Here is a 24,008-nt window from a genome sequence, read left to right as displayed (position 1 = left end):
ATTTTTATTTGATAAGTTTTTCATATTAATTTTGTATGATAAACGGACTTAAGATGTGAAATTAGAAAAGCCATTTAATGCATTCTGATTTGTTTTCTTAGCAGACTGTTTCAATGAAATTTGCCACTTTTTTAAACCCTGATTATTTTAGTTTTATCAGGCTAATCCAAACCGTAGCAGAACTTAGGTTTAACTTAAAATGGTTTCAATGAATTAATTTTCTGATGAAAATATTCTAATCTAATAATTTTATTATAACTCAATATAATTGAATAAAATAACTGAATAATAAAATTATCTAAACATTTTTCTTTACAAAATTTCTTCTGTAATAGTCTTATAAATTAACTTTTCTTTAAATATTTTTCGTGTTTTCGAATTTAAAATTTTTTTAACAATGTTTTTTTTTTTTTTTTTTTTTTTTTCCCTCTTTAAAATTTTAGTTCCTTGTTTTAAGTTTACATGCCATATTTAGAAACGCAGACATAACAGACTAGTAGCAATAAGAAATTTAGTATGCAAAAATAAATATTTCAACGTCAAAACATTGCTTCCGAACAAACAATATATGACGAGTAAGTAGAAAGTTGATTTTAAAAAAGAAAGGGGGGGGGGAACATAGCTGAACTAATACTACTGCGTAACTCCAAGTGAAGATTATTTGCTTCAAACGCCATCTTGTGGTAGGAGTTTCCGTTACAGGTTGTCTGTTTTGGAAGTATTCCAATAGAATGTGATTGACACTCCTGAACTTGTTGCCAATTTTTCCATTCTCCATGTCGTCTGTGTTAATGACAAAGGGATTTCCTACTGCTAAAAGACATAAATAAATTCCAAACGGGTGCTTGTTATTTTTGAAACCGCTTTCGAATTTCAACACATATATCTAAAAGCCTTATATTTAAAAATCTTCTAGCATAATAATAATAATAATAATAATAATAAACAAAAAAAAAAAAAAAATGCTCTGTGACTCTAAATATATACTTTACCCTCCCCATATAATGATATCTGTAGAATACCGTAATCATAATATATTACCAGAAACTGGACAAAAAGATGTCAACTATTATTAATTTAATTAAATTTATATTTTAAAGTAAGATAACTTTCTATCATAATTGTAACGAAAAAAAAAACTTATTCTTTACTATCGACTTTATTATTTAAAAACAAAAATGCTATTATATGAATTAGCCTAATAAACAGTCAATTAATGTAATTAATCAAGTATTAAAAATGTCTCAATTTTGTAGTTAGTTCATTGCTAGAGTTATAAAAGTGTAGTCCTACACGTAAAGAAGTCTGTTATATCTAACTATAATTTTTAAGATTTTAATTTAAGTAATATAAGAAGAATTACAAAAACATAAATATATATCCTAGTGAAAAGACATTTAGATAAAATTTAGAAAGAAATATTCATGTGCATATTACTAAAATTTTTAACTTTTTTATGTATAAATCCTAAATAAATGAGATTATACCCATTTTTCCATATGCATACAATATTATCTAAGAAATCCTGCCAGTAAATTCATTTCTAAGATTTTCTGCTTTATATGCTTACGAATTTTGTATGTATGTGTTTTAGTTAAACTGTAGTATCTTTTATATAATATAACATGAAAAGTCTGAAGTGGACGAAGCTATTTTGGTAAATTGACAAGGTATCGTCAAGCTGACAAATCGCCAAAAATTGCCAAACTTTTCGGCCATTTGGCGACATTTCGGTCCGGTCCCTGTATAACTATAATTGGTACTATAAGTGATCCTTACATGTTATTGTAAATTATTCGGCTCTTATATGTAACTTTATACGTATATGCGTTTCAGTAATTGCGATAAATAGAAGGTACTAGAGATTTCCTGGCCGCCGGGGAAAAAACTATATGAGACCAGACAGAGCATCAGTTCTCAGCTTTTAGTACAGAGCTGACTTTGAAGTAATGAAAGATCTGCGTGCGAGCTTCACTGTTTGGATTCCCTTTGCATTGCATTGTGTTTAGCGTTAATAATAATAATAATTAATAACTAATAATTGTGCTCTCTCCTTCTGAGAAGAGCTGTGCAAGTACATTTGTGGAAAGGTCTGGAAATGTAAATTGTTCCGTTTGAGAAAATAAAAATTCATGAAGCTATAATCGGCTATGTGAACATTTAATCCATTACGAACCCGTACGCACGCAAAAATATTTGGTGTCAGGAATGGGGTTTGGCGTTAGAAAAATTTTTGGTGTCAGGAATGACAAGAGCGATGGAGGGGCAACTAAGGTAACTGTAAGCAGCTTTTGTTGCATTTAAAGTAGAGATGAAAGTGGCTCCAGAATCAGCTAAAGAAAATATGGAACTTGTTCAAGAAAACTGAAGTGGGCCTAGAATCCGTTAAAGAAGAGATGGTAACTGGCCAAAAGGAGATGAAAGCAGATCAAGAAAAGATGGAAGGGTCCGTCAAGTCAGTTCAAGAAAAGATTGAAGCAAGTCAAGCGGAAATAAAAAAAGTTAATGTCGTAATTAAAAACAAATTCGAGCCTGTAGAGGCCAAAATAGACGCGGTTGAAAATAAAGTTGAAGAAAGAGAAGTAAAACTTCATGCTGTCAAACAACAGGTCGAAGAAAGAGCTTCGTCTGTCCAACAACAAATCGATGATGCAGTTTGTTTCTGTCTCCCAGGAAGTTGACAGCTTGAAGACATCCATATAATGACTTATAATTCTGATGACTTTAAATTCGTAGGTATGCCGTCCAGACCCTCTCTAAGACTATCCACATATGATGGGAAGGCCTTCTGGTACAGAGTACAAGACAGTTCTCTATAGTGGCAAACGCAAAAAGATGGGATTCCGGGGCTAAAGCCCGCCATCTCGTTGCTTCTATGAGAGCGGACGCAGCGGATATCCTTCAAAGTCTGTCCCAAACTAGACTTCCAAACTTTGTCAGGAGATGTATGTCTCTTCACTTGCTTCGGAAACATACTGTATCCTGAATAAGAACACGGAACTTACTAAAGTTCATTTCCAAATTGTGTGGAATAGACGACACAAGCAGGAAGGGTATACTAAACCCTTTATTCTCTATTACTTTACAGGTACTCCCGTGCTTCGGGATGCAGAGACCAACCACTTGTGGTCTGAACGTAAAAATATAAAACTACTAACTAAAGCTCTAACTAAAAGCTAACTTTAAATTAGTAAACAAATGCCTAGCACTAAGACTGGCCTTTATTTAAAAGGGTACGCCAAGCTGCGGAAACTACAATGGCTAAACCTCTGGCCTTAAAGGCAAACAGCAACCGAGTGAAAACTTGTAAGACTGCAGTGGCAAGCGGCTCTTTTCTTAAATCTCCTTCTCTCTCTCACTTTTGGCAAAAAGCCACAACTTAAATACTTGGGCGTTTGCAAGACAATTTGCATAAACAAGTTAAAACATTTAATTCTGGCCAGAAGTAGAAAATAAGAAGTGATAGTACAGTTTTAAAATAAAATAAACGTTAGTAAAACTTAGGATCCTTACAACTTTATTCCCTACTTTGGAGCTGCGCTTTGGTGAGAAGTGTTTAAAAGGCTATAGCTTGCTTCAGTTAAAATATCGCCTACAGGAATCTACGGAAACACTCCACGAACTCGATACGAATTTTGAAAGGCGTCTCATCTCGTTTTTTCGGGCTGCCCATCAGAAAAAAGGGAAATCCTGTCCCCGCAGTATTTCATCGATGACATTCAGGATCCTGACATACAAATAGCTCTGCAAATGGCGAATGTCAAGGATTTGAAACAGTGCTTTAGTGTACGCCATAAAATTCGAGGCAGTACAGCAAGCGCCTTATAGAAATCACCACCCAATCAGAGCTGCTTGTGTCTAGGAGTCAGTTTATCACCCGCTCGTCTAGAAGATTCAACCAGAACGTCAAAGAATTGAAGCAGGATAGGAGTGACAATAAAATGACCCTATAACGCTGGAACTGCGATAGTGAAGGCCACGTACGATGCACCTGCAGAACACCTCAAAGCACGGAATTTAACACCGCTCCCTAGCAAGGAAGCAAAAAACAAAGTAGCGCCGGTATCGCAGAGCAGAGGTTGTAGGTATCGAGAAACGCCGTTTTAAAGTACTATAGATAGATTTCTGCAGTGAGTGTCGGCAATAATGGGCTACCTTCATGGGACATACTGATCTGGACACCGCCCTCCGTTACTCTCCAGGTTGTGTTCGGCGATAAACTCGAACTCGATGGAACGTTAAATGTTAACGTTACGTTTGGAAGTGCTTCCTACCATTACACTACGTATGTGGCAAATATTGCAGACCCTTGTATACTTGGATTAGACTTCTTAAGAAAATACAATTATTTTTGGACTTTAAAAATAATGATGCCGATGCTTAACGAATAATTATGCATGTTCTCATAATTATTCGTTAAGCATCGGCATCATTAAGCATCATCATTAAGCATCGGCATCTCAGAAGGTATTCTGCCTCTCAGAACATAGCCCTGTTCGAAATAAAAGATGAAGACGTTAAATCCATCCACCAAATCATAGCTCAAGACAACATCACAGTACCAGCAAAAATATAGTTTTTACTTCCTGTATCCATAGCCGAAAACAGAAATTTACGTTACAATGTAATCTAATACCCTAAGAACTCTAAAAACCTGAAAAGGAGTACTAGTAGCCTCGGCATTCGTCGACCTATAGAGAGCCGTCATCCCATTCAAAGATGCCAATGTAATTCTAAGTTGAAACTCATTAAGAAAGGCGAAGTACTTGCAGAATGTACTCCAGTGCCAGTGACCTGCATTAAACGAACCAGTAGTCTTCTAGAGTTTGTGTCTTCCAAAAGCCTAACATCGAAGTTATTGCAGAATGCAAAGCTAAACGATGAAGAGAAGACTGCTGTCGAACTTGTCATTCAAGAATTTTAAGATGTTTTCTCCCTCACATCTTCTGCCGTAGGTCGAACCAGTTTTGCTCAGCACAGAATTTATAGAGGTCATCCATCAATAAGCAACATACCAGACTTCTAACAATTGGTAAGTAGGAAGAGTTTTTAAGAACATGCAAGAAAACCCGAGCCTTCAGGAACTCCTTTGGCCCCTGCCATCGTCCTGGTCCAAACGAAATATGGTTCGACTAGGTTTTCATTGATTATCGCTGGCAGAGCAACATCAGGAAAAAAGACTGCTACTCTATTCCTAAAACTGACAACATACTAGACACTTCCTGAAAGCAAGTGCTTTTTAACGCTTGATTTAAAGACATGGACTAATGGGACTGATGAGACTAATGGGACTGATGGACTGATGAGCAGTTTAAGGTGATGGGTCGTTTGGGTTATATAATGCCCGCCGAAATTCGAAGGCCTTCCTGGAGACCGTGCTGAGATGTCGCTCGTAGGAAGTCTGTCTGTTATGCCTGAATGACATCATCATCGTCAGCAAAAGTTTTGAAGAGCATTTAGAAAATATTAGAAGCGGGATTCAGAAATTTAAGGAAAACAATCTAAAATTAAGTTCTTCCAAATGTAAATCACTCAGACAGAAAGTGACTTACCTCATACTTGTCATTTCCGCTGAAGGTGTAAGTATGGATCTAGGAAAAAATGTCGGAAGTTAGTGATTAGAGACTTCCCGAAAATGTTCATCAGCTGAGAAGTTTCCTGTGGCTTTGCACCTGATACAGGAGATTTATGAAGGACATTTCTTCCATCCCAAGATCGCTTCACAAACTGAAAGAGAGGAAACAAAAGTTCTTGTGGACAAAATAATGTGAAAATGCATTTAACATCTTTAAAGCGTCTTTAACATCTACGACAATCATCACGACTCTCATCTCGACACGAATGCGAGCAATGAGATTGCTGGTGCTGTTTTGCCTCATGAAGTATAATGGTTAAGAATATTCGTAGCTTAGCTACGACACGAAAAGTCGGAGTGCTGGAATCTCTATCGCCATCTGGCTATTTCAGACGGACGGACACAGAGACTCCAGGAATATAACAGAACTATCTGTCATAGAAAATGATCGTTGCACGGAAACGCCGACGCCCTGTCCAGAAATCCCTACCCAGAACTCTGCGGATATTGTTCTAGAGTCAAAGCAACATACTAGTTGAATAATACAGTCACATGTCAAATTACAACATCAACATCGTTTCACTCAGACCTATGGAATGTCGAAGAAGTCAGGAAAGACTAATTGGAAGTCAGGAAAGCGACATTAAAACCCATAATTGACTTAATGGAATCTTCAATTAAGAAACTACCTAGCAAGACGATGAATATAATGTGTGGTGGGTCCTAAAGGGTGTTCATATCGTGTTATTTCATCTTTCTTCATAAGGTATATCAAATATGCTGTATAGGATTTAGTTTCGAAAACCTCACTATCCACACCATATGGCGAATTCCTTCAGAAACTTATCGACCTGCGTATGCTTTGCATCATTGTCCGCAAAAATGAAGTCTTTTTTTAACAGCTTCTGGGAAAAAGCTCTACAAAAGTTCCAAGAACTTCCTCCCTAAAAGATGTGAGGGCACTATGCGCGCACGCAAGACGTGCAGTGATTTGCATCTTTTCAACATGGTGCTTCCCAGCACAACAATTCAGTTTCTACCAAAGCGGCCAATTTTTCTGTATATTCGAGGACGACAGCGACCCCCATACTCTCTCCAGATGAAGTTTCGTCGAGAATCATTCTGTGTAGTGAATCTCGAGTCATCACTGCAGAGGACATGGCCCCAGTCTTGCTGTGTCCAACAATGGTTTGCCTCGCTCCTCAAAGAAAGGCCTCTCTTTCGCGATCTGCTGACAAGGATACACATCACTGGTCTATGGGCGTAAAGGTTCTTCTCTGCTAGATATATATGTATAAGATTTGCGTAGAAATTCTTATTCCAGAGACAGCAGTGAAGTCCTTAAAGAGGTCTCTAGTCGTCATTTTCTGTGAGGTCGTGTATGTAATACCACACATCTATTCTTCAGTGAGGGAAGGCTTTGGCCGGTCTTCCTTGTGATGGATCTGTGGGTTGAAATTAGTGCCATAACCTGGACACCATCATTCAAGATACTCATAACAGACCTATCCCTAACTCAATTTATCGCTTAAACGATTGCAAGAACTCGTGTTAACACAGATGAATCAGTCTTACACGACTTTTCTTGCGAGTAACACAATTCTGCAGACGAATGTCACATAATCGGAAACGGCTCCTTTCTACGTTTCTTTAAACAAAAATCATTTAATTTTTCAACAGTCACAAGACAACTACATTATATTTACCGTTCCTCAAATTATATGACATCAACTTTTTAAAATATTAGTAGTAACTGTTTTGAATTATTGTAAAAAATGTGTTTGTAACTTTAATTTTAGACATTAACTTCAATTTTAGATATCTGGATAACTAGATAGAATACAGGTGTACAAAGTGCTTTCCTGCAGATCTTATTTACGTGCAGAGAAAGCAGTTTCAAAGTAGCAGATTTTTGTCAGTTCCATTTTTTTTAGATATTTTATTTATTTATTTCTTTGACGTTTTATCACAAGTTAAAGGTATACTCAATTCTTAACGTTGTTGTCTTCAGCATAATATTTTCTTAACTGCTAAATCTGTTTTTATCTGCTATTTTCTGTGAACAATTTTCCTGAATGTTTCTCGCTTAACTTCTTATATTTAATGTTTATCTTTTAATGAAAATAAAAATTTAATTATTCTGTAAGATGTAAGATATTTAATTTGACATTTTGAACATTTTTGTTAGATTTTTTAGCTGCCATATTTAATATGTAATTGAGAAATAAATCCTAAAATAAGAGCAATTTGTATTTTTTGATACATCAACTCTAGTTCTTAAAATTAGAAATATGTAGTCTAAAATTATATAATTTGTTTATTTTTAAAAATCTAATTTAGGAATTAAATACTTAAATTCTTATTTCATATAAACATAAAATTACTGATGAATTACATCAATTCTTATTTCATATAAACATAAAATTAACTGATGAATTTCTACTATCATCATAGTTTATGTAGTTCGTAACGACATTGCAGTTTTACTTTTCCCAGCTCTGCCAGCTTTTCCCAGCTTTCTCAGCTTCTCAGCATTCCACATTTTGCTAGTCGAACTTTAATCGCGCCATTTAATCTTTGAACCAACACTAAGTCGAACTGTGTAATAGCCAAGGCTACAGATCCATTTTAGATTTGTAAATTCAATTTTCTGTTATTTAATACTCACAAGTGGTAGAATATGATTGTAGCACAAGTTGCGCCTTTGTTAAATTCATGCTTTAATAAAAAAAAAAAAGGTTTATTTAAACTTTTATAGGATTTTGTAGACGGATTGGTAATTTCCTTGGCAATGTATTAGGATCTGAAGAACTTTTAAGCTAGAATTACATAAGATTTCATATTAACCTTTGAAAGATCAAGCACATTTGCCAGTTAGTGAAATGAGTTTTAACATCCCCTCCCTTCAAGAAAGAAACACGTTCTCTAAAAGTTATAGAAGAATGTCTGATTTTTCATTCCATTAAAATACTTAAAGAGATTTGCTGCTGGGAAGCAAAGGGTTTACTTAATTTCAATTGTGAATTTTTACTTCAAATTGTGGCTGTGATCTTGCTAATTCTAATATGCTTGAAATGTGAACAGTTGAAAAGAATCTTATAATATAAAACTTTCTTGCGTTTTGAGATGATAATTAGAAATTTATGTTAGAGTAATCAAAGATTATGTTATCAATAATGTAATGAGGCAAAGACGTAATGCTGCAGACATTTGTATAAAAGTTAACTAGGAACTGTTAAGACTAAATTTTTCATTCAGTATTAAGTGACAGATTCTGCGGCCTTTGTGTATTTTTTTTTCCTCTTTTTCAAAGTAAGATCTTTCACATTTCATTACATTTCTGATAGAATTTTATGAACAATTTAAAACCATTAAAAAGAATGTTTTATAAATTTTCTTTTTTGCTCTGCGGGCATGGCGTTTTGCTCTTCTTAACCTGAAAATCCGTTCAATCATCTTTACAATGTTGAAAATACACAGAAATAACCTGACGCTGATTTCGGTTAATAGAAGGTAATTTAGTGCTGCCCCTTCGATTTCAGATAATACTTTCAATACCACATCAGTAATATGTAGATGGATAAAGTTTTGGAGCAATAAGAATTGTTTCTTGATCATATACTGTCTTTTCTTTCCCATGGCTGGATGCAAATTAATTTTTAGGATGTTGGATTAACAGTAACCGTTTAATACCTACCATGAACTGGTAATGTTGACATGGTAACCTACTACATGATTTGTTGCTTTGTCAATCACTTATATCAGCTGTTGTCAACCTTTTGACTAACGCGTACCATCTAAACAAAATTGAAAACTTTAGTACCACCACTAAAAATTACTACTACCACCACCACTCTTGAACAAAGCCCAGATCGCATACATTTACGAGTGTTAGAGAAAAAAATTCAGTCAGGATGTTGGAGTTTTAATTTTTGAATTTAATAGTTAAAAATACTTTGCTTCTTTGCGTACTACCTATTTTTGTCTTGCGTGTCACCAGTGGTACGCGTACCATTGGTTGAGAACCCCTGACATATATGTTATCATCTCTGAAGTACTTTTACCATTACAGTTCTGAAGCAAGGCTAAATGTTACACAATAATATGCATGTTGAAAGATTGCAAATATTTAATTACTGTTCTTCCCGAGTTTAGTACCAAACTCAATCACACTTGAAAACACTTGGAAATCACACTTGGGAATGTCCTCTACGGCTTAACGTGCTAAGTACTTCCGCTCTCTGTGACTAGATACTGAAAATCATGACTGCCCAGCTACAAGTTTTTACAAATCGATGTATAACTTTCACAAAACTCCGTACAAGATTGCAACGGTTAATCTTGGGAAAGAGAATAGAGCAAATCTGAAGCTTTTCAAGCAACTATTGTAAAAAGGGTAGTAGTTCTAACAAAGAGAGAAGCATCTGGAATATTTCCAATTCTGCACTGTGTCCAGATAGTAATCTGGTTGAACACCTGTGGGATTTTGATGATCAGGAATCATTTATCTCAAAAGATACTCTTTGGGAGGAGAACGAAGAAAAAAGAAACTTTAATCTGGTGGTAAATATTCTTATTCTTTCCATAACAAAAAAGTTACTTTACTTCAATGATTTTGTATTGCGTTATATGTATGAAGACAGATTTTCATTTCTTTTTTTGTTTGCAGTTCTCACTTAAAGAGAAATATATTATACTTTCTCATAAAATAACTGGGTAATAGAATAAATAAGATATTAGTTTCAAACTTATGGAAAAAATCTCATAACCATTATAAATAGATTTATAAGAATTTTTAGAATGCACACTGAGGGGGGAAAAAGGGGGGGACAGTTCTATATCGGCCGATTGATGAAATTCAAATTGCATTTTTCACGTCTCGAAAGCGCGAGATATATAATAGATTTATATACAGCATTGTTCTAATAAAGCTATTTTGGCACAAAACCGGACTTTTTATGAACTGACATGCTAATGGTTTTCCACATGTCTATTCTACGACTAAAATTATGCCTAAATATTAAATTTTGTAAAATTAGCTGGGAAATTTACGGAGAAATTCAAAAATTTATCTTGGCGAAGTTTGCGAAAAGAGATGAAAGAAATTGGCCAAGATAAGTTTTTTAATTGCGGCTTAAATTTCCCACCAAATTTTACAAAATTTAATATTTAGGCGTAATTTGAACCGTAGAATCGAAATATGGAAAAAAAATGGTACATTATTTCAGAAAAAGTCCGATTTTGTCAAATACCTAAGTGTCAAAGTACCTAAGTGAGATTAATGCTATATATTATATTAATCTAATACAATAATTATATTAATCTAATACATATCCAAAGTCGCGCTTTCGAGACATGAAAAACGCAAGCTGAATTTCGTCAAACAGCCCAGTAGAACAGGAGATATAGAACTGTCTCGTTTTTTCCTCCCCGCAGACTACCGTTTGAAACGTTCTTTTATTTATTATATTTATGGTGTAAACTTCTGTACGTTACTAAATTACTAACTTACTTATTTCTGTAATGTTACTAAATATTGCTGTAAAACGCCGAATTTGTTACAAATAATACTTTGTTGTAATTTAGATAAAATTTTCTTTCTATGATCAAAGTACACATATTGTTTTAAAATCGTCCTTTTTAAAACAAATAATGCTAGCGGTAATTTGGAAGTCCAAATTAATAATCTCATTCTAATGAGTGGCAGCATCTTGCAAATTTGGAAGTTTGCCTTTCCATGTGGGTAAGCGATGTAGGAAAGTGTACGAATGGGTGCCGATATGCGAACGCAACGAGACGTGAAAAATAGTAGGACTAAGCTACAGATGTTCCTAACATTAAAATCTAACAAGTATAGCAGGTTGTTATTTAATAATTAACACTGATGTAAAGCTCAGTCGTAAGTTCAGTATGAATTTAACTATTCAGTGGAACAGGTTATAAGATATTTCTCTCACCTTCCTAGCATGCCTTCGTCGTGCGGTGGTCTGCGCGCTGGGCACGTATTCCAGAGGTCCGTGGTTCGATTCCCGGCGAAGGCGTTGCTCATTTTTCATCACTTTTGCTTTAAAAATAACCTAATATCTCTACAAGGTTCTAATCTATACCTAAATATCAAACGTTGCTTTCAACGTTGCTGTTTTGTGGTTTTTATGGCATTAAAAACTCACTATCTAGAAATAGTTCACAGATTCAAAATAAGTTAGGGATAGGCATACTTTGCTTACTACAAAGTCTTCTGATAGTAACTAAAGGCAAAATCAGTCTAAAAGTAGCCTAAATAAAATTTGAATCACTCGGCAAAATAAGTAAATTAAGACAGACATATTAATCTTAATCAAGTATTAGTTTTGAATGTCTGATTTGCTGAGTCAGCGAAGTCAGGGGTCATTGTTCTGTCTGGAAATACCTCCTTAACTTCCTCAGACGCGACTCAGCAAAGTATTGGCTGCAACAACTACAAAGTCTTTCTGTCTGATGCTACTTATAGTTAATTTTTCCTCTTTTTCGTAAAAGGATTTCCTTTATTGTTGCGTGCGTACGGGTTCGTTTGGAATTGAATGCACAAGTCGGATGAAAAATGGATAAGATTTATTTATTATTATCACAAATAAATAAGACACAATACTTCAATTTTCTCAGATATTCGTACAGTATTACAATATCTCACAGTAGTTATCTTTTAACTACTCAAACGTTCAAGAGAACTTAATTCAAAACAGCTACAGAAAGCTAATCCGCGAATTCGCTACAGTCAACATGAGCAGTTTTATAAGTAAACTCTTAAAACAACAACAAACTAACTAAAAATAACAACTACTGAATTGAGAGGTTTTCCTCCTTTTTATAAGATTTTTAAATCGCGCGCGAGAACTTTCTGGAACTTTCTCGAAGTCAAAAAGATTTATTTATTAAATGTTAAATGCACGTGATCTTGTATTTTTAATTTTCCGGCTTAGCTTTCTCTTAATATTCGTCACGCGCTGCACTGCACGGGAAATAAAACAATTTAATTTATAATTGAACTAACATTAGCTATTTAAATACCCAAATCCGTAACAATATAATGCAGAACTCCTCACAAACCGAAAATGCTTCGTTCAAATTAAAAAGAAAAGATAAATAAAAACCAGAGCTCTTAGGAATGATAAGATACATTTTAAAAGTTTTTATATAATATCAGTCGCTTTCATCAATACATTCATATTTTGGATTTAAAAAAGGAAAAAGTAATCTGTTTTAAATATCTATTCTTAATTAAGATAATTGCAATAATCTGCCAAATTTCTCTAAAAATTTCAATTATTTTTCTCTGTAAATGCATATATTTCATAAATAAACTATGCGATAAAATTATCTTTCTCATAATATACAGTTAATAAATTTCTTCACTTATGAAATAAATGAAATCAAATACAGCAGAATACCAGTTATCCAAATAATTCCAGTTTTAAGATCAAGCAGCAAATCTGAATGATTTAGAAAAATAAACTCCTATGTTTTCAAGAGGAGTAAATGCGGACTGTCAGGGGAAGCGACTCTTACGCATCATATATTCATCATAATATAGATTTCTTGCGATCTAATTCATTCTAATTTAGATCGGATGAAATCTAGTTTGCAAAGAAAAAGAAACTAACAAGGAGTTAAATCTCGATGTTAATGACCTTGGATATCAAATTCGAGAAATTCATGAAATCATGTTGTCTGTTCAAGATGAAAAAGAAGTCGAACAAATATTAGAAAAAAAAAATATTTTTACGATAATGATTCAGGCCTATTAAATACTGACTAAAGCGCCAGGAAAATTGATCCACTCAACGTTAAGTCCCTGAAAAGAGTTCTCAGTGTAGTCGCAATTAAAAGAGGGATTAATTCTTTGGGAGTTTTTTCAAGCTTCTTCGTAGATAATTAAAATATACGCAATTAAGCTGAATTTTAATAAAGAGCTATGCATTTTAAAGGTATGGAAGATGACATTATTTTCTCAAATGATTTTAAAATTATACGGTGCTGATCTTCATTAAATTTTACACTGTCTGCCGAATAATCCAAACTATGATACTTCGAATAAGTGTCGATAATTGGTTTTCTGCAGAAAGATATTTGGACTCTCCTTTTTGAGAAGGCTTCGGAATGTACCAAAGTTTATGGAAACGTATTTTTTGTTTTATATCCGTTATGTTTTGCCATTATTATTGTTTTTTATCCGTTATATCTAGCAATTAAGGGAGTACAAGCGGCATTGTTTCAGGAATGAGCAAAATGAAAGTTCATCTGTGTAATTCAGTGTCCTTCTATTTGTGCTTACGATATACTACTGGTGTTCGATTTTCTTTCCAGCTCAGTGTTTGGCATATTTTATTTTTAGAATTAAATTATTTTGAAGTCATTTTGAAAATAAAATTATGATTATGGTGTCGCTAAAAATAACTATTTTTGAAAACTCAAAACACAACTGATGAAAAGATATAGCAGTTATTAATAAGGAATGCTAAGCTGCTAAATGAATCTTGTTTATCATATAGTTGATTTAGCACGTAGTGAAGACTAATTTTTTACTGTGCCTCCGGCACTGATTTTATTTAATTATTTGTAACACAGTGTTGTAAAGTTTTTCTCCCTCCTTCACATCCGTTTGCCAGCTCGTTCGATGTTGAGAAAGTCCGGAATGCTGTCGGGGGCATTACACATATTTAACGTCTCCTGCTTCAAACTAAAATGCCTGATAGTCTATATAAAGTCTTTTTGATTAAGGTTTATCCAGTCATTATGAATAAAGCCCTAATCTGGGATGTTTCAGCTTTGTATTGAGTTGAGAATCATTAAACCCGGAGATGACTATTGAAAGGCTACCAGAAAGTAGTAGGAGAAGGAGGAATTACATTAGATTCGGTTATTCATGAGCTACGTATAATTGTTCAGTTTTTAGAAAAACAGAGAGCAAACATGTTTGTTGAAATTGTAATGGAAATTCTATCAGTGCATCATATTTTAATAGATTATGTTTTAAAGAATTTGGTCTGAAGTTTTTTTATGGCCGCCATGTAATCCTTCACCATTTAATTGGGAAAGAGATTAATTTTAATATAATAATTATTATATCTGTTTTTCAAATTATTAGTTTTGGTGAAATTAAAAATTTTTTAAAGAATACCTACGAATAATACCTACGAAAGTGAAACAACGTTTGTAGTGAATCAACGCAAAATGCCAAAACGAAGTTTATAGTCATTCTGGGCAAATTGCCCCTTTGGACTAAAAATACTAAAATATATAAATAACAAAGAAAATTAAAACATTAATCAAGGGGGAAAGAAAAAAAGCAAATATTCCTTCCCCCATCTTTGATTATCTTTTTTAAGGGGCAAAGTAAATATTCCTTTCCCTAAAAGAGGATATAATACATTTACGAATTCATCTTTTGAGGTGAATGGCAGTCTATGCTTACAGCTGATAACTTCATAATGCTTGTAGATGTAATATGCCAGGTACACAGTATGTGGCTCAACAGGTGTTTCAGATGGCATGAACGCAACAAGACTAGACGAACAGCAATTACAGAACTCAGAAGTGACTTGGCATTCTGCCAAATCTAAAGGACGTTAATTTCTACTTTCCCCAGTATTCTCCCTCCCATCTTAACTGATTCTTCTAATTCTCGGAATCGAGTGAAATCAGCTTAGTATCTAGCAAGTCCATGCAGAATTGTGTGTGGCTTATCCTTCAAAAAATCCAGTGATGTGTAACGCCGCCATGACAAAACCTGGGCCTTCAACATTCCTAGCTGTGTTTTATATATACACCACAGTAGAAACCTCTTTCGAAATGTTTATTGTTTTCAACAAAATGATTTGGTGTCCTGGAAAAACAAAAATTATTGTCACTTCAGGGATGTATTTGTTGCAGGCTTTGTGCGCAAGCGAACTAGTGAAGTAAATGCGCAGTTACATTTTACTCAATTATTTTCTTTGTTAAATGAACACAGAAGTTTTTCCTACAAATTACGTTGAAATAATATTATAGCAATTTTTCTTCACATCATTTGGAATTCTTGTTTTCAAAAGATCCTTTTAAAAGGATGTTTTTATATTTTATGTCTTGAATGTTTTGTATCGGTGAGGAAAGGCTAAATCCTAGACGTTTCTAACGCCAATTTCCGTTTCAGCTATCCAATTATAGTTATTTTTTAAGGCAGGCATAAACAAATGAATGCTTTTACATATCCTAAACAAATCGCTGGGAATTCTAAAAAAATCTTTAGAACAGTGGTGGCCAAACTTACAAAACTTCTGAGCTACAGTACCATTTTTAAATCCTACTGTGAGCTACCAACCAGGTAGACCATGTTCGGGGGCCACTGTAGAGACATAAGTTATTTTTGGGAAGCAGGAGAGATGAAAAATGAGTAATGCCCTCGCTGGGACTCGATCCACGACTTCTCGAAAACGCTCCGAGAGTGCTGACCACTACACCACGAAGGCATGCTAAGAAGGCGCGAGAAATACCTTATAATCAAAAGAACTACCAATTTTTTACATGTGTTTATTGCCTATAAGCTTACATTTTTAGTAAATATGAAATCAATTTTGATTAAACCATATATAATAAAAAGAAACGAAAATTGAATTGTACATAAGAAAGAAACTGAAGTTGAGTTACTAATAAATAACAAATGTAATGACAGATTTTTTTATCAGACTTACTAACTTAAATGAGAAGGATAGAACTCTTTTTTGTCATCAACAAGTTGTTTAGTGTTGGGAGAGTAGATAGTGGTTGCTACTCGAATACAGTTATCCAAGCGTTCATCAGTGAGTCTGTTTCTATACTTATTTTTAAATTTCATACTGCGAAAAGAAATCTCACACAGATATGTAGAGCTGACCATTGCTTTCACTTTGAGGATATATCATCTTGAAAACCAATCAGTTCCAACTCCACTACAGCATTATGTTCTTGAAAATCAAAATGCTCCATAGCACAAGTGGAGAGCTCCGCAGCATTAATCTCTATAAAAGGCAATTTGACAAACAATTGAAACCCTTTTGAAATATTGGAAGCGCTTTTTGAATTCACTACTTTCTTGCTAATTGATACACTTGCATAGCACAGTAAACGCACACATTTGTCCGTTACCTGGATAAAGAAGTAATCGGTTTCCTATTCCGAATGAAAGTGATAAGATTTTTGCTTTTTGCATGAACACGCCATCTTTAGAATAGACCTAGTTTAGTACCGATATGTAAATTAAACTATCCAAGTTAGCAAATGTCTAATATACACACGAAAAACATAACGTGTGCAACCTCACAGGTATACAATCAGCTATGAGATGAGTCTGACAATGGCAGTTGCGCGGAGAAACAAGCAGTTGTTGTCAACGTCAGCTGAGTGGATTAATCAAAGTTAGCCAACCGGTGCGTTAACGCGATCTACCGAAAATGCACCCACGAGCTACTAGAAGCTCGCGATCCACGGTTTGGCGATCACTGCTTTAGAACATAAAATTCATTGATGATAATATTAAATAAATGATTTTAGTCTTTTGAGGAACGCCTAATTGAAAACATTTTACAAATTATTTTCTATACGTCCGTATATTCCGAAAATTTTATTTCCCGTTTCGTGTGTATTAACACTTTCTGTAAATTTAAAAGAAAGGAGGAAAAAATTAATATATAGAGAGAGAAGAGAGAAAGAGTTTAATTCATATTTTTTTGTCTTTCTCAACTGGGTGAAAACTATATAAGACTGGAGAGAGTATTAGTTACGAGTTCCATTTGATCGGGTCTGGCACCAGGGACCTTTTCATCCACCTTATCATCCTCCCTTACCAAACGTTGCTTCAAGGTACGAGTGGGGACTACCTTCTCATTTAGCCGCTGCGTTTAAGGACGGTATTCCACAGGGAAGTGTGCTAGGGTCCATCCTTTTCAATATATACAGTCATGACATCTCTCACGATCCGAGGATTCAGCCCACCAGCGGCTGAGCGGTAAAATCGCTGAACACTGGTAGTTCGGTCCGAGGTGAACGGGCTGGCTGCATGGGCGTTTTCGTGTTTTTCCCCATGTGTAACGTGTATACGAGCCAGTTTCCCTTAGAAAGTCCTCCACGAAGGCATCCCTTCCCTTAGGTAGATAGCCCTAGCGTGCTTTGCCATATTCTCAATACACCACAACACCGAGGAATCAACTCGCTCTTTTTGCGGATGATACTGCCATCTTGACTGAAGTTGCGAATTTCAAATATGTTAGAAATCTCTTTCAAAGCTACCTTCTTGAAGACTGGTATACCATATAGTGCACTGCTGTAAACGCACAAAAATCTGCGGCAGTTATCTTCCGAAAAGGAAATTCCAATAGAACTTTAGATACCGTCCTATTCGTTGGTGAACCAATATAATTGACTTGCAACACTTCCTACCTTAGAGTAAATCTCGACAGAAAGCTTACCTTCAAAAAACATTTCAAGAAAGTTCATAAAAAATTTAATTATACTCTTTGCAATGTGTTCCCTCTTCTTGGATGCTACAGCCAACTCTCCATCAGAAACAAGGTTATATTGTACATATCTTTCCTTTGTCCTGCTCTCCTCTACACATCTTCTGTTCGGAGCCAAGCTGCTAAATCCAAACTTTACCAGCTACATATTCTTCAAAACAAGACTTTCTGAATGATCATTAATGCCCCTTGGTAGAACTCTGTCATCCATCATGACCTTAAAATTCAATATATCTATGACTACTTAGAAACAACGCCATTAAGTTCTACCTTTCAGTCAAACACCATCAAAATCCAATTATCTGCAATAAAAACACAGCCCCTTTGCCCTGGAAAAATGCGCTTATCCTGTTAACACTTTGATTATTTAATTCACTTTTCCACCTCTTCTATTTTTGCAGACTTCGGGTCCACGAGTCTAACCCGTTTTGAGTTTTTTCTTCTAACATTACCTCTGTTTGAATATCACAAAATTTTAAATCAGACCTCCTTTGAGAATTTTCTCACCTGCTTTTGCTGTTTCCCTTAAATGCATTCTTGTTATTCTACTGATGAATTTTTAAAATATACTTTGTAACATGTATGGAGCAAAGGAAGTGTTATGTATTTCCCGCGCCATTCGGCTAGAGGGCTCTGTGTAAGTTCCAATAGTCAATGGCAGGCAGAATTCTAAATGTGTAGGACATGGAAGGCAGAGATGCCTAATAAAATATCCTCAACTTATTACTTTAGAAGCCAAACAACATAAATCAGCGTATATCTTATCCGGAGGAGTTGCCGAAGCTGTGATGAGTCCAATTATTTAAAGCCTAAAAATGTATCAACCGCAGCAAGGGAAAAGGAATACAATATCGTTTCGTTAACGGTGCGCAAAAAGGGATCAAAGCTCGAAATCGTACGAATTAGAAGCTGTCATAACGGAATTTGTATCTAATTTGTCCTTGAAAATTGATATTGTGTCTGTTCGTAATGCGTTGAGGGAAAGCGGATTACCTTTGGCTGATTCACATTCTGGCGACTGTCAGACTGAAATACTTATAGGATGCGATTCATTTTGGGGGTGTTGTTTACGAGGAGAGAATAAAGTTAAATGGAAATATTACTGCCATAAATTCTTGTTTCGTCTCGTTACTAGCAGGAATGGAAAAAGTAATATATTGACTATGTGTTGTAGAGACATTAGGTATTTTTTGGAAGCAGGCAAGATGAAAAAAGAGCAGTCGGCTTCGCCGGGAATCGAACCACGGACCTCTGGAATACCGGCCCAGCGTGGTTCCACGAAGACACGCTACGAAGGCGAGAGAAATACCTTATATACCCCCTTTTAAAGGGCGATTGGGGTTTCTAGGGGGCTCAATAGCCAAATCCTGGGTGAGGAGAATCATCTTCCAACACCCTTTTAGTTCGAACGCCACTGTAGATACATTAGGCATTTTTTGGAAGCAGGCAAGATGAAAAATGAGCAATCGCCTTCGCCGAGAATCGAACCACGGACCTCTGAAATACCGGCTTAGCGTGCAGAACCACTACACCACGAAGACACGCTAGGAAGGTGGGAGAAATACCTTATAGTGTGTTTAGTCATGGATTGATCTTCCATTTTATGCGATTTGAAAAAATTTTGCGAAATAGAAGAATTTCAGTCAAACAAAGAAAACGTTTCTGAAAGGGACAATCAGTTGATTGAAAAATTTGAAAATTCTCTGGAATTTAATGGGGAAAGCTACGTTTGTAGATTAATGTGGAAATAAAACAGGGGACCCGCAGTTGGGTTAAATTCTAATAATTATGAGGTTGTGAAAAGGCGTTTTGATTAGTTAAAGCACAAGCTAAATAAAAATCAAGAAATTTATGACGAGTATAAATAGATTATGTCGGATGAATTAAAATGTCAGATTGTGGGAAAATGTGTTAATGAAGATAAAAATTCAGGATATTATATGAGAGACAGAGCGGTAATTAGTGATGACAAAGAAACAACTTGAGTTAGAATTATTTATGATTGGAGCAGTAAAGCTAATGAAAATAATAAATCTCTAAATGAGTCTCTAGAGAAGTTAATCTTTATGCAAATTTATTGGACATAATTCTTAAATTTTGGGAAAATCAAGTTGCATTTTACGGAGATTTAGAAAAGCTTTTCTTCTGATACAGATTGCGGAGGAAGATAGAAAATATCTTAAATTTTTGTGGTTTCCAGAATAGGTAGGGGATACAGCCGAAACTCTTCATTTAAATCGTCTCCCATTTGGTTTAACGAATTCGCCATTTTCCTTCGCTTGTGTTTTGAAATTTCACATTAAGAAATTTAATGAATATCACCCGAAATGTTATGAGATGTTAAATACTGTTCTTTATGTTGACGATCTGTGTTATGGAGCCAATACTTTTCAGGATGCTTATCATTTGACATCTACGGCAATAGAGGTATTGAAAGCGGCGGATTTCATTTGAGGAAATTAAAATCTTATTCTCCGGAACTCTATAAACTTTGTAATGTTGTATGTGTATTTTAATTAAGGCAAAGCACACTACGGCTATCTGCCTAAGGGGAGGGATGCCTTCGTGGAGGACTAAGGGAAACTGGCTCGTATACACGTTACACGTGGGGAAAACCACGAATAAACTTTGGAACGAAAACGGGTATAAAGAAAATACTGTTTTTTTGGCAAGGGACAGGTTTCTTGGAATTGGTGTGGGAGCCGATTGAGGATAGAATTAAATTAGATTTAACGGATTAGAGATTCCATTGATGTTAGAAGCACCAAGCGATGCGTTCTGAGAGTTATTTCAAAGATATATGATCCATATGGACTCATTAGTCCCTTTTAATCACTGTGAAAATTCTTCTGCAAGAGATGTCGTGGTCTGCAACAGGACGAAGATTTGCTAAGTGACCTAGAACTTGGACGAAGATTTGCCAAGTGAAAATAAATAGAGAGCCTGGTGTTCTGAACTTTGTGAACTTGAATCAGTATCTATTGAAAGAAGAATGTTTGGGAGTGCAGAAATAAATACATGAAGTTTCTCTTCATGTGTTTTGTGACGCTAATCTCAAGACATAGGGGGCTGTTTGCGTTCCTAAGGTACATGAACTGCAATGGCCAAATTAAAGTGAGTTTTATCATGTGAAAAACTGAGGTTGCTCTTTTAAAAACTTTGACTCTTGCAAGATTAGAGTTAATGGCAGCACTCTTTGCTGCACGTTTAGGAAATTATCAACAAGGTCTCTTTCCTGATTTCGCGAAACAAATTTTCTTATGGAGCGACTCTCAAATCGTCCTTCATTAGTTGAAACTATCATCTAAACAATGGAAACCATTTATCTCCAAGAGAGTGGCTCAAGTGCAGACGCTGACTCTATCAGAGTGTTGGAACCATTGCAGTAGCCCCGACAAGCATGCGGACCTTACTACTAGAGGATAATCGACTAGGAAGATCCTGAAAAGTTCTCTGTGGTGGTCAGGCCCTGTTGTTGTTGTTGGTTGTTTAAACCGCTTCACTCGTGGCCTATTCAAGAATCGCTACATTATCTTGATGACATCTGTGACGAAGGAGTTTTAGTGAAAGAGCAAGGAACTGTGCCGGTTAATTCTATGGTAACCAGTTCTTGGTAGTGTAAACTTGCCTCTGCCGTCACTAGATGTTGATGACTTCAGCGAATTAGGTAGACTGCTGCGTTTTACTGCTTGGATTAAAAAGTTTGTGCACAGTTCTAAACCTAATTCTACAAAATGACATTGACCTATTAAATGCAACAGAACTCAAGGAAGCTTTGCGTTTTTGGATCAAAGCTACTCAATTCAAACGTTACGGTACAGAGGTACCCAACTTTTTTTGAAGGGGCTATCGATAAGAGTTCACGCATATTTAATTTGAATCCTGAACTTGATGACAATAACTTATCTTGTTTGAAGGGACGTTTACAGTTCTCAAGTAACGATATGAGAGCCAAACATCCTTGGCTTCTTCCATCTAATGATAATTTTGTTGAGCTACATATATATGATTCTCATACTAAAATGTGCCATTTAGGTGTTGATGCAACTTTAACACATTTTCGAGAACAATTCTGGATAGTTAAAGGTCTTCATTTTGTGAAAAAATTGTTAAATAATTGCATGATTTGTCGACGATTCAAAGTGAAACCTGGAATGCAGGTGGTTGCCCTTTTACCGCCTGATGGAATTCGGGAACATCCGCCATTTGACATGCGTGGTCTGGATTTTTCCGGACCACTTTTTCTTCGCGATTTTAATTCAAAGTGTTATTTACTTATATTCAGCGGTACAGTGACAAGAGGTTTCCACTTAGTAGTTCTCAACATAAGTGCTAATTCTATTTTGTTAGGATTTTGACGATTTGTTTCTCGTCGAGGATTATGTTCCACTATGTATTCTGATAACTCCAAAACTTTTAAAAGAGCAAATTGTGAATTGAAAAATTGTGGAATCAGATAGATAATGATGAAGTAAAAATTTTGTTTGCTACTAAAGGTATAATTTGGAATTTTATAGTTGAAAAAATTCCATGCTGGGAAGGTTTCTGAAAGAGATAGATACGAACGGTTAAAACTTGCTTAAAGAAAATTGTTGTTCGATCCTCTCTTTCTTTGAAAGCATTAGAAATTATTTTTTTCAAAACTTGAAGCCACGGTTAATTCCAGGCCTATCACGTATCTGTGCAACGAACCCTCAAAACCTTCTCCACTCACCCCATCTCATTTTCTCATTGGTAAAAGATTAGCGTCTCTACCTGTAATAAAACATAAAAATGAATAATTAAATGTTAATAGAATTTCTTTGGCAAAGAAATATAAATATCAGCAAGCTCTTTTGAATCAGTTTTGGAACAGGTGGAAAAAGCAGTATTTACTTAATCTAAGATCAGCTTATATTTCTTCACAACCAGGTAAAATAGTTTCATTTAAGTTAATGATATTGTTTTGATTAATGATGAGCGTTATCCCAGAAATATGTGGATGATGGGAACAATTTTAGAGCTATATCTAGGACGAGATGGAACAATTCGTTCTCTTCTTATTCAAACTCCTAAAGGAAAAATAAAACGCTCAGTACAACTTGTATATAGTTTGGAAATTAATCCTTAATTATGTTAGTTTAACTGAAGCGTAAAACTGATCTGTGTATTAATGATAGTTTAGTTGTGCTTATATTTTAAAGCTTAATTTTTAAACAATTTTGTTTGCAAGTTAAAAATATAATTTGTTTTTGTGTATCAAGTGATTGAACAATTTTGGTGGTTTGTATTTGATGTAATATTCTATTTGTGTTTTTCTGCATGTAATTTTAAATGGTTTCTGAATGTGAATTTTGTTAGAAATCAATGGTAAGTGAACTCAAGTGAGTTCAGGTGGGGAGTGTTATATATTTCACGCGCTATTCGGCTAGAGGGCGCTGTGTACGTTCCAGTAGCCAGTGGCAGGCAGGATTCTAAAGCTGTAGGACATGGAAGGCACAGATGGTTAATAATATATCGTCAACTATTTAAATTTGCTACATATTCTTGTAAATAAATGTTGTTGTTGGTTTCCAAGCTTCTTTGTTGTGGCCCTAGACATACGGAACCATTAAATGCAAAAGGAAGCTTAGCCCACGTTAATCCATTCAACTAATGTCAAGCCAAGTTATGAGTTCAGTTCAGAGTTTAGCTTAGAGTATTGAGAATGTTGAGAGACCACTGCGTGAGCTTACGCATTGGGGCTTTGTCATACTGAGAAGAGCTGTACTTTGTCATATTGAGACAGGGATAAAGAGAAGGGCTAGCTCATTTCTTTGTTCGACTCCTCGCCGACGCGAGCCTAATGGGGGGACGTAACATGCAATAATCTGACGTCACTGTGATGCTACCTGTCCTAATTTCCCGCGTTTAAAACAGCAGTTTCATTGAGCTGCGAGACGATTTTC

At 35.2% G+C, this 24,008-nt stretch overlaps 1 protein-coding gene and 1 long non-coding RNA gene across 3 annotated transcripts in view; one reads left to right on the top strand and one right to left on the bottom strand.

Moving 5' to 3' along the window:
• The window catches only part of LOC118203724 (RNA-binding protein 24-like), a 278,308-nt gene that overhangs the window by 98,123 nt on the left and 156,177 nt on the right, over positions 1-24,008 (top strand). The gene's annotated exons all lie outside the window — the stretch shown is intronic.
• Positions 1-24,008, bottom strand: part of LOC146995394 (uncharacterized) — a 174,147-nt gene that overhangs the window by 77,332 nt on the left and 72,807 nt on the right. Inside the window, exon 2 of the long non-coding RNA XR_015043015.1 lies at positions 5,553-5,727. This is a non-coding gene — a long non-coding RNA (uncharacterized LOC146995394). The remainder of the gene's footprint in view (positions 1-5,552; positions 5,728-24,008) is intronic.

This window comes from Stegodyphus dumicola, chromosome 9, assembly GCF_044657685.1.
Source record: "Stegodyphus dumicola isolate Sdum_Otavi_A_Nest chromosome 9, ASM4465768v1".
NCBI classification, from domain to species: domain Eukaryota; kingdom Metazoa; phylum Arthropoda; class Arachnida; order Araneae; family Eresidae; genus Stegodyphus; species Stegodyphus dumicola.
Note: the sequence above shows the minus strand (reverse complement) of the source record. Positions and strands in the feature narration are given on the sequence as shown.